The 12,447-nt window shown below is 39.4% G+C and overlaps 1 long non-coding RNA gene across 1 annotated transcript; it reads left to right on the top strand.

The window, feature by feature from the left end:
- The first annotated feature begins 6,505 nt into the window (after window positions 1–6,505).
- On the top strand, window positions 6,506–12,447 carry LOC142102414 (uncharacterized). Its single transcript, XR_012679261.1, has 2 exons — window positions 6,506–8,430; window positions 9,151–12,447. It is a non-coding gene; the product is annotated as an uncharacterized LOC142102414 (long non-coding RNA).

Here is a 12,447-nt window from a genome sequence, read left to right as displayed (position 1 = left end):
TGTACAGAGAACTCACATCAGTCCCTGCCCCATTGTAGCTTACAGTCTAAATTCCCTAACATACACACACACACACACAGACTGAGAGAGAATATGGACAATTTTATAGCAGCCAATAAACCTACTAGTATGTTTTTGGAGTGTGGGAGGAAACCGGAGCACCCGGAGGAAACCCACGCAAACACAGGGAGAACATACAAACTCCACACAGATAAGGCCATGGTCAGGAATTGAACTCATGACCCCAGCACTGTGAGGCAGAAGTGCTAACCATTTCGCCACCGTGCTGCCCATACTGATATTAGTCTGTATTCTATTTTATGCATCATCTGTGTATTCTGTGGGTTATGTTGTAGAGCTTGCTAATGAGACTTTCTAAGGTGTCCAGAATTTTTCATGGGAGGGGGCACAGAGCTATTATAACTACACATTTGTGGCTTAAGCTGGATACACACTACATGTTTTTCAGCCGATTTATGAGCCAATCACATGATGCTAGATAGAGCATTAATGTGTTCGCTTCAACGATGAACGATTATCGTTCCAAAGCACATTGTATCATTTGATTTGATATTTAAACTGGATAAAAATCTCGTTCAGTGTTGGAACAATGTCGTTTCAATTCTGCAGTGTGTATGCACTCAGGACCAGCAGTGTCCATAGACCTCTATGGAGTGTGCAGAGACACAATCTTTTCAGCAGATGGTTGTAACAGATGAGGAGCACAGATCTGAAGGTAAATCATGTAAAATGCGTTTAGTGTGTACACATGAATCAGCATGCTGACCGGTAACTTTTTTTCTTTTTTCAGTCGTTGGTAAAATCTTTAATGATATTGCATCAGGAGAAATTTCTGTAGAGTGTACCCAGCCTTAGATCTCTATTCAGTAGGAGAATCTGTGGAAATATTATGAAAATCCAGGTGTTCCATAAATGTGTTGGAGGCATCTCTCTTTATTTGACCATAAGAAATGTTTAGTGTCCTGTGCGCATCTGTCTAGTACTATTGTCTAATACTTGTCTTGCATTGTCTGGCCACAGGATGTATACCACATCTGACTAAACCAAAATTCTTACATTGAAAGCTTTTGATTATTTGCAGAAACTCACTACAAAAAAATGTTAAAAAAATCAAATAATGCAAATAAGCCGAAATCAGAACCTGTGCACATTGGGGGAGAAGGGACCCAAGCATTAATCTAGCCTACAAGCCCATTCGTTTCTTTAAACTCCCCTGGCCAATAAAGAAATAAATGCCCCTGGCCACACACCAAGGGCTAGATTTACTAAGCTGTGGGTTTGAAAAAGTGGGGATGTTGCCTATAGCAACCAATCAGATTCTAGCTTTCATTTATTTAGTACCGTCTACAAAATGATAGCTAGAATCTGATTGGTTGCTATAGGCAACATCCCCAATTTTTCAAACCCGCAGCTTAGTAAATATAGCCCTAAGGCTAGGTACACACTGGAGCTTTTTTGTACAATCCTCGTGCAAAACAGCCGACATACAACCGTTCGTTCGGGAGTTGGCTTAGTGTGTATAATTACACAATGGTCGAAAGTCGCCCCAAAGTGCTGATTGTCGGTTCATTTGGTTGGTCATAGTGTTTAATAATCTCGTTCCAATCAACTTACGATCATATAATGTATATAAATTTCTGATCGATCCACAACCAATTGCCGATAGTTCCTTGAGTTGCGACTCCTTTGGGCTGTACTTGCAGTCTTCTTGCCATAGCGGGTAGCAAAAGAGCAGTTGCTTGCTGTTCTTCAACAATAATAGTAAAAGTATTAGTTGCTGTGGGGTTGTGAACGAATGTACACTGTACACAATGATGTCTTACAGAATGAATGAAGAAGAAGTATTTCCTTCTCCTTTTTGAGAGTTTTTGGATGGTTCGTAATGAACATGCTCAGCCCATTATTTAAATTTCTTGGGGATATCGCTACAGGGACCACATATGTTGTTTCAGTGTGTACGAAATCCATATCTTTTAACATGACAATATGGCTGTGAAAAGTCGTTGCCCAGATGATCCGTCTTTCATTAATCGTTTAAAACGTAACTAGTGTGTACGCATGAATCGGCCAAGCGATCGGACCTTCAGTCATTCGTAAAATCGTTGTAGATAACATGTCAGTCGGAAAATTCTTCAGTGTGTACCCAGCCTAACACAACATTATTTATGCCTTCTATCTTTTATGTCTTCTACTGAATGCCCGATTCATGTAAGAAGACACATATGGAGGAATGTGGTCATTATTACAGTCCAATATGGCTGCTTCTCAAGAACTATTTATCTCTCAGTTATATCATCCACCACAGTCGAATTTCAGAAAAATGAACCAATTTCTTTGTATTTCTTTCTAAGCAAACCAAAACAGGTCATGGACATTAAACACTTACTCTTGCAATAAAAATAGATGTAATAATAGGAACCGGCTGGCTATTATTCTGCCAGAAGACACAAATACAGACAGATATGAATAAAAGTGTTTTAGAATAGGGATCAAAGGTTTGGTTATCACCCAGTTTTAAAAATGAAGAATAATTTGATATATGTGAGAAAGAGAAGACTACACATTAGCAGGAACAGACTTATCTTTAGGCTGGGGCAGTGTGTACTGCTAGTTACTGCTTTACAATCTACAATCTGAATCGTGGGTAACTTTTGGTTTGTAAAAGTGGATTTTTGCAGAGTGGAAATTCTTCCACCATAGAATAATTAAAATAAATCTGCAATACAATATACACTGTATATTCCTTCTTTATGCTTCTGTCCTTTTATATAACCACCCTCACTTATCACCAGGTGTAATATTTTATCACAAGCATTAAAAGTCATGTTTGATCGTTTGTGTTTTGTTATATAATGTTCTTCCTGTTTCTGCTGTGGTCTGTTTTTGTTGTTTTCGTACAACCAAGACACACAGATCATTAATTTTTTTGTTTTGTTTTTTAAACAACAGCGTTGTCACAGAGGGCTTCACATCTCGCAGAGGTGTTTTGTCACTGTAATTTAAACACTTGGTGGCCTGCGATGGGGAACAGAACCAAACTGACAACCAAGAAATAAAGTTGTGATGTTACCTCATGGGGAGTATCAATCCAGATGTGGGATTCTACAAAACAGACTGTTATTTAATATATCGGGTAGTGTTACCGTTCCTCTCCATGCCCCCTCCCATTGGCCAGCTTTCCCAGCCAGTAAGATGCACTGGAAGGGCTGACATAAAGGAGGGAGGCTGGGCCAGGAGAAAAAGGGTCCGGCGGAGATGACATATACAGTGCTTCCGGAAAGAATTCACAACGCTTCACTTTTTCCACATTTTGTTATGTTACAGCCTGGAATAAATTCCTTTTTTTTGGAGGAATCATTCCCCCTTCGATCATGTGATCTGGCTGTCACAGCCTGATCACATGATCGCAGGGGAAATGATTCCTCCACCCCTGCGATCGCATCCTGGTGCCTGACTGTCACTGTGACAGCCAGGCTGAAGACAGAGTAGCGGAGACCAGCGGGGCCCCAGGTAAGTATGTGTTGCTGTTGCTCATGGGGGAGCGCTCATCGCGGGGGGGACCGGGGGGACACGGGGGGCCCGTACTGGGCCCCATGATTTCTGAAGGCGGCCCTGGCACCCTGGTTGCCCCACTTTTAATTCAGTTCTGTGTAAAAGACCAGACTGTTACCTTCATAAACTCAATTGATCAGATGAAACACATTTAGATCAGACCTTGAAATATTTGTCCATAATTTAGAAGCCATCTCTGACAGGGGACAGAGATTTGACATCATCATGCATAGTGCACTGTGCAAACAAGATGGTGAGACCTATTCAAGCTGCAGATGGGGTATTTAAAGGGGGTGTGGTTAACTCCCATGTGACCAGTTTCTTATCATGCAGCCAGACCCCAGTTGACCAAAGTAAAAAGTGGTCCCATTTTGGTGGGTCTTATACAAAAGACTCCTTGATAGTGGTTAATACACAAAGCTTAAGTAATTTTGTGTCTAGTATTCAAACCTGAACTGTGATGATATAATACAGACTCAGCGCTTGCTTATGGTCTTCAGTGTTTGTTTTATGTCTAAAGAACTCACAATAAATATATTTAACTATGTCACCCAAATCTGCTTTGGAATTGAATGTTAAGCACAATATTAGTATGGTTTAAACTACCATGGACTCATACATGCACTCGGTATTACCACTCTGTCGGCAATGAGCGCTTCAGTGACATCATGTCGGGGTATGTTGCGTCAGCGTTTAGATCGTCGCTGTAATGACTACCTCCAGTCATGCATGCTACACAGCTATGTGGCTTGGGGGCCTATTTATCAAAGTTTTCCCCCCTGTTAAATCTCTGAAAAAAAACAGTTTTCGGGGACTAACCGCTAAATAGGCATGTATCGTAGCATTGCAGCAGATATCTCTTGCTTTGCATCTCTTATCGTTTTTATGAGCACTTTCCATAACAGTGTATGGGGAGTGCTCAGTAACGCTATCTACCAATGACCAAAACTAAGTTTTCAATCATGTTAATGTACGCCAGCTGAAGCTGGCGTACATTAACATAACTGAAAACTTTCACTGAAAACAGCTCTGCTTCGAAGAGCAGAGCTATACAGTGCATTTGTGGAGGGGTCATGTGATCCCTCCCTGGCCCATGACTCACCTTCTTGCAGTCCAGGATCTCTATGCACATGCCCGAGGTTTTCGGTTGGCGCCTGCACACAGAGTTTACAAGGAGGAAACATCATCACAGTCGGCCTCGCATGGGAGGAGAAGAGGAGAGGCAGTGAAAGGTGAGTGTTGCACTTCACAGGAACAGCAGTTTTTCGGAACTGCTGTTCGTTTTAAGGTTTTTTAATAAATATGGAAGTTAGTTCAATCCTTAGCAATGCGAGGAGGATTGAAAGCTAACTATCATATTTGCAGATGCGTCTTTAATAGGCCCCAAAGAGTTACAGTTATAATAAAAATCTAATTTTATTCAAATGTTGCTAGTGTTAAATATGATTTTTTGTTAACGCCTCATAAGGCCTTTGTTCAGCCATTTTATTGTAACTTGTATAGAAATATTATTTGCTAGAAGAGATTATTCATTTTTCTGTTAACTTGCAGTTTTGCAATATGTGAGCCTATGGCCTTGAAGTTGAACTAATAGAGAACACCTGAAGAATGTAACCAGTTATGAAAACAATAATGAGCTTCATATCCAGCTGGTAGTATGGGAGCTGTATCCATGGTGTTGCACATAGCATATCTCCAACTCCCCTTGAGATAAGAAATAATAGGCTCATCTGTCCTTAGAAGGGGGAGAAAAGTAAACACCTCAAGAATACGTGAGAAAGTTAATCAGTAGCGCTTCTCATAAACTAGTGGTATAAACTATTGTATGCATATGACGTAGGATTCATTTATTCAGTAGCCTATAAAAACCTGTATCTTTGTATCAATAAACTAGAGAATATTCCTTGCATACAGAACTTGGTCTGTGTCAATTCTCTCCAGCTGATTGAAGCGCTTCCAGATATACTTGACACCACAGGCTGACTTGGGTCAGAATTTTAGATTTAACAACTTGGAGGTCGCCACAGAGATTCGCTGTCCAGCAGGCTACAAGACAGACAACGGAGGTTTCCCAGCACATTGAACCCCAACATCCGCGGTCAGTAGATTTCTACTCGTTGGTCTTCCTAGTCTGGGTCACCTCATGTCTGTCTGAGGCACCTGACACGCGAATTTGTGAGTCTCAAGTATCATCTGATTAATATAATACAGTATTAACCCAATTTGTTTACTGTAATTGTATTGTTGATTAGATTTTTGAAAGATGATTGAATTTTGAGTGCATGTGTTTGTACCTATGTATGATGTATAAAGCATAAAAGTCACATAAGACATTGATCAAAGAAGCATGTAATGGAATAGAGGGATTTAGAGAGTTATTGTTTTGAACATTGAGTGAACATTTTAGACACCATCCCCAGAGGTATATCAAAGAAGGGAGATTCTGTAATCTGCCCAAATTATGTAAGAGAGATTTCCAAAAGACCTTCGTCCCAGATACTGTCAAAGAAGCTATTTAGCACGGACATCCAGTACAAGGAGTCCACAGAACGGGACGTCCAGTGCAAGGACAACCCACAGAAACTAGATAAGAGTCCCGATTTGGACTCAACAGAATACTGTCAATACGAGTAATATAGATAGTAAACAAATGACAGCAGCTCCCTCATAGATATGATGCACAAAGACTTAAGGAAATGGGGGAGTAGAAGGTCTGCAGGGAATTTTTCAAGAAAGCGGGGATAGCCAAAGATATGTGTGGATGGAGAAACAAAGGTGTTGCAAGTGGTAATGTGACAAGAACAAAGGGGTATTGAGATCAAACCCCAAGAGATTGTTTGAGGTGGCACAGGAAAGTTAAGAGATCTGAAAAGTCGAAATATATGTGGATATGCTAAATGCATCGGAAGCTGAATAATGAATCAAGTAGGTTGTATATTATAAATGTATGTTTGATCCTGTGCAGCTGAATAAGTGAAATGTGCCCCTCCCTTATTCTGTGTAAATGATTTCAGTGTGTTGAGATAAGAAGCACACTGTTTTTTTTTTTGTTTTTTGACAATGTATGTAAAATTAAAAAAATGTGTCCGGAGTGCTGATTGATGATAACATGTTGAAGCTAACTTGTATTTAGTGTAATGCTGGGACTTGTAGTTCCACAGCAGTAGGCTGGAAGATGTCAGTTAAGTTTTCTTTCTCTGTATGTGAGTTTTGTCTCCGTCTTACTGCGTGTGAGAGAGATCCGTGATAATTCACATTGTTTGTTCTCTGTCTTAGTGCTCTATAAGGGAGATGTTTGATTTACTTTAAATCACAATGTTTGTCTGTCTTGTCCGTTTTTTACAAGAGACATGTTTCAAGGTTGAAAAAGTTGTACATTCATTGCTTAATGATAAGCTTTTAAAAAGATACAAAAGAAGTTTTAAAATGTTTGGTCCGATTGCACGGACAAGATTGTAAATAATGTACATTATCACTATAAGTACTAGTGTCAGAACAAAGCTGGCTGGGATCCAACAAGCCGTTTCTGTATTTGAACAAAATAATTTTGTTTCTGAAGTTCAGAAATATAGCTTTCTCTTTAATGAAGTTGAGAATTGTGGGAGTGAGCTTACATGCTGTTTTTATCTGTGTTAAAATGGCGCTGATGAATGTTCTCAGAAATCAGGAGGGTTTGTTATGCCTTTAAAGAAATGTTACGAGATAAAATGTCGTCTGTGAGCGAGACTTAAGTGAATATATTTTTACTTTGAACACGAAAATCACAGAATCTAGAAATATGTGTGAATATTTGGTCACGGGAGAGAGATTTTGTTGAGAAAATGTTGAATGATTTACAGACACAATGTATTGTGTCTAACGAGAGTACTCTGATTTATGAGACAGTGCTGCTTTTAAAATGGTTGAATACTTGGAACCAAGATTCCAGATTGAATGTTTCTAAACCCGGAAATTTAATTAGTGTCATTTAAAAGGGCTGTACTAAGAGATGATAAGAAAGGAGTGGCTTTGAACACTCGCCCAGGTCTCGTCACTTTGACATTCTCTATTTGTGAAATTAGGGACTGCCCCTTTGAGGAAATCAAGGCATGGAACGCATAGCGTCACAGTTAAGCTTTTAGCAGCTGTTCACTGGTTACCTGATAACAGTATACACGCATGTTACAGTTACAGTAATTCCTAGTAAATAAATGTTAATCTCTATGCAAAAGTTTTTTTATTCACAGGTCTCCAGCTGCAAAGACCCATTAGGCAATCCAGATTGCATTGATTTAACTTCCAATGCACCATCTTTGCACCACAACAAACATAAGTATAAACTAATGAAGGATTTAAATAACGTAAACTCTTCTGAGTAATGATTACCTTGTTTTGGAAGAGATATTAGAGTTTATGTGCTATTCACATAGCAAATGCATGAACTAGGTGGTTTTTCTGTATGTGCAGAAAGCAAAAGGTTTTTATTTGTATCCTCATTACAGTTTTGAGTAAATCAGTGTTTGTAAAGACATTTACTGCCCTTATTTACTGTGCTATAATTGTCATATACTGTAAATAATTCTTTTTATTGTGGGTATGGTAATGCATTGATGGGAATTCTATATTTTTACAGAAATGAAAAAGATTTAAGACTTTAAGAGCAATTGTATGTGCTCCTGCATTAGCACTTCTGGATCATAGCAAGCCATTTATACTCTCCTCTGAGCAGAACCAAATGTTTAACCAATTTTAAGCTGAAATAACTTCAGCGCCAGCACTGGCTTTGCCAGATTATGACAAGCCTTTCACATTATTTTGTTATGAAGTCAGTGCACATGTACAAGGAGTACTGACACAAATACATGGTCGCAAGCTAAGGTCACTTGCATACTACTCCGCTTTAGTGCTTGAAAAGAGTATAGATATTGTGCTAGGACACCCAGTTACCTTAACGGTATCGTACGTTGTGACAGAAACCAAGCACAAGCAAAACATTTGTTACCGGCCAGATTTACTAAGTATGAAGATATACAGCACAAAGGACATTCCCTCCTATTGTGAAATGAGTGACATATAACACTTGCCGAGCGCACTGTGTATTTTCTTCCTCCCTTTCCTTTTTTATTAGAAGAAAAAAAAAAAAAAAAAAAAAAAGGAAGCACAAGAGGCCCCAGAGCCTCTCATGTTCACAGATATATGTTAAGACCTTCAGACAAGGGGAATCTGAGTAAACTGTATTTTAAGTTTTTTAAAGGTCCAAGGGAGACCAGAGAGGGGAGTTCATTGATATTAGCAGGAGGAATATAGATTGCACGTTATTTTCCTTTGCTGTGCGCTGTAGATGTGTACTAGACTAGAAAGGAAAGCCAAGTTTGGAAGAACCAGACTCAGGCCCATAGTAATGTATAGATCATTATACATAATTAGAAAATTCTAATATGAAAGTTTAACCCAACCAAATAAAGAAAAGAGCAACCCATGACTACAGGGGTTTACACCCAATGCAGGAATGTGTTTGTGAGTATTGTGGCCCAACACATTATTATATACACTAATAGAACTGATGATGTGGCTTATTAACAGGTTATTTAAGCTAAGTGTTTCTCTTCCAGAAGAATTAAAGTTACCACATCTGTCTTAACCGTTGTACTGTACACTCCATCTAATGAGTGTAAACTTTGTGGAACTCAGAAACCAAGAACCTTTTCCTTGGATTCCACATGCTCCTTACTGAAGCCTATCCTAATGAAGTAGCACTGCTTACTCCCAGTAACGTTACACTTAAGCAGTGCACAATGTTGAATCCTGCTGCCTTATTGCAGCAAGTTTCAAAAGATGGGAGAAGTACCTGTATATATTGGGGTTACCCTAGGGATTTGGGGGAATTCCATTCCAGCTTGAACAGAAAGAAAGGAAAAAAAAAAATGCAAACAAAATTTTTCTGAACATGATTGCATAGAACTAATGAAACAAGAATCTCTGGTTTTATCTCACATTAAAGATAAACCATTACCAGATGCAGACATCACTCTTTTTGTAGATGGTTCACACTATCACATAGATCCTGTCCCGTATACAGGGTGTGCTGTAACCACACACACAGAAATAGTGATTCAACAGACTCTACCGAGTCACATGTCAGCACAAGAAGCTGAACTAAAGGCCCTGACACTTGCATGCATATATGCAAAAGGACAAAGAGTAAATATTTACACTGATTCAAGTTATGCATTTGTAATTGCGCATGATTATGGCCCTGTATGGAAAAGTAGGGACCTTATGGGTTCAGCAAGCAAACCAGTCAATATGATGAACATACCAGGGCATTGTTCACTTCATTCCAGCTGTCCTCCAAACAGTGATGAAGATGAAGACACACACAGAGATACTACCCCCGAAGCTAAGTGAAATAGACCAGGCCGCACGAGAAGCCGCCATAGCCCCAGTACCCCAAGGGGAGTCTATTTACATGGTGACCCCCTGACCCCTGTTTGACCAGAGCACACTCCAACTTATGGAAAGACAAGCAACAGAAAATAAGAAAAAGACTTGGGCAATACATGGAGCACTAGAAGTGCAAGGAGTGGTGTAAAGGTCAGCGTTTGTGTCTGCCAAAAGTAGTTTATCCCATTATGGCCAATATAGCACACGAGAAAGTGCATCTGGGAAAAGATGCTATGGTTGTACTCACTAGCAGCTTATGGATAGTACCAGGGTTCGCCCAAGCAGCACAGTCGTTAGTGGCAGAATGCCTAGTCTGTGCACAAAGTAACCCGAGTAAGTCTGTCCTATGGAAAAGCACACCCCAGACATAATATCCCTATAAGAGGATACAGATAGACTTTATAACTTCCCAAATGCTCGGGCTTTGAGAATGTGCTTGTCTGTGTCAACTTCTTTAGTCACTGGCTGGAGACATGGCTGTATAGAAAAGCAAATGCTAAAGCATTAGCCAAGAAAATTGCGAATGAGGTAATCTGATGATATGGTGTACCAGAGGTCATTGTAAGTGACAGAGGGATACACTTTACGGGGCAAGGATTCCAGAAACTATCACACCCCCTACAGATCCCAAAGTTCAGGATGTATGGAGCGCCTTAATGGTACACTGAAATTGAAAATGCAGAAAATAATGGCTGAAACAGGTCTGCCATGGATCTCATGTTTACCTGCACTCAGTAAAAAATACTGCTAGGAAAGACACAGGTTTAACACCATATGAGATATTGTTTGGCACAGCAAACAGAACAGGCTGTTATTTTCCATAGCAACTACACCATGTATATAGTGATTTGTTGAATTATGTTGCCTTATTATAGAAACAACTAACTGAAATACATGGTCAAATATTCTCCTCCATTGCAAACCCTAATTTTGATACAGGTACCCATAAACTGCACCCTGGGGGGCTGGGTGGTGGTGAGAAAGCACATCAGGAGAAGTCTTGAACCCAGATACAAGGGTCCTTATCAAGTCCTGTTGACGACTCCCATGGCAGTGAAAGTACAGGAAAGAGACACCTGGATTCACGCATAACACTGCAAAGTCTTCAAATCAGGGGAGTCTTGTTCTGATAAATAGAAATGACTGTCTCATTGTATTGATATGTCTTGCCAGAATAATTGTGACTGAAGTAGGGATTAAGGCCTCCCTAACCCAGTATGAAACAGACAGTTAAGTGACATATTGCCTATGCCACTGTGAGAAACATATGGGAAGGAGTGCTCAACAATTTGCACTCATAGTAGAGTAAACTCTGAAAATGTCTTTGTGCAGATGCATAACCTCATTGGTAAAGTTGTCAGTAATGATTCATGTTGGATATTGGAAATATTGGCATTAGTAGCAAATGGTTTAGCAATCCTGTTGATCGTATAGGTGATAATGAAACTAAATATATGGCTGATTAAGAAGTTACTGACACTTGATTGTTGTCTCTCCAAAAAGGGAACCACTGAAAATCCCGAACCTCTGATGATCACAGAAATTACTTCTGAAACCTGACCAGACTATGAGTGTCATGAATTATTTGGACTAGCAAAGCCAAAGAACTGCAGAGTTTGCAACAAGAAACTACTGAAGATTGAACAAAGGACATGCAAGGCCTGCTGAACTACTATAGACTCATTAACTATCTTTTAAGAAACCATCTTTTAAGAAACCATCTTCTAAGAAACCATCTTTTCTAGACATGGACATTTGCCAAAATGCATCTCCTCATAAATCAAGTTAGGACAGGGAGGATCACAGGCTTATTAGTGGGGGATGAGTTGACAGATTCCTAAGGGGACCAACTCTATGCATGTGGCCTCCTACATGTGTATAAGTACCTGCTTATTAAGAATGTGGTTCTATAGATAGGATTAGGTAGGTAGGAGGAGAAAGGGTCGAAAATTGAATAAAAGATGGGAAATGTTAAATATGATTTTTTGTTAACGCCTCATAAGGCCTTTGTTCAGCCATTTTATTGTAACTTGTATAGAAATATTATTTGCTAGAAGAGATTATTCATTTTTCTGTTAACTTGCAGTTTTGCAATATGTGAGCCTATGGCCTTGAAGTTGAACTAATAGAGAACACCTGAAGAATGTAACCAGTTATGAAAACAATAATGAGCTTCATATCCAGCTGGTAGTATGGGAGCTGTATCCATGGTGTTGCACATAGCATATCTCCAACTCCCCTTGAGATAAGAAATAATAGGCTCATCTGTCCTTAGAAGGGGGAGAAAAGTAAACACCTCAAGAATACGTGAGAAAGTTAATCAGTAGCGCTTCTCATAAACTAGTGGTATAAACTATTGTATGCATATGACGTAGGATTCATTTATTCAGTAGCCTATAAAAACCTGTATCTTTGTATCAATAAACTAGAGAATATTCCTTGCATACAGAA

The sequence above is a fragment of the Mixophyes fleayi genome, chromosome 9 (genome assembly GCF_038048845.1).
Source record: "Mixophyes fleayi isolate aMixFle1 chromosome 9, aMixFle1.hap1, whole genome shotgun sequence".
In the NCBI taxonomy this organism is placed as follows: Eukaryota; Metazoa; Chordata; class Amphibia; order Anura; family Limnodynastidae; genus Mixophyes; species Mixophyes fleayi.
Note: the sequence above shows the minus strand (reverse complement) of the source record. Positions and strands in the feature narration are given on the sequence as shown.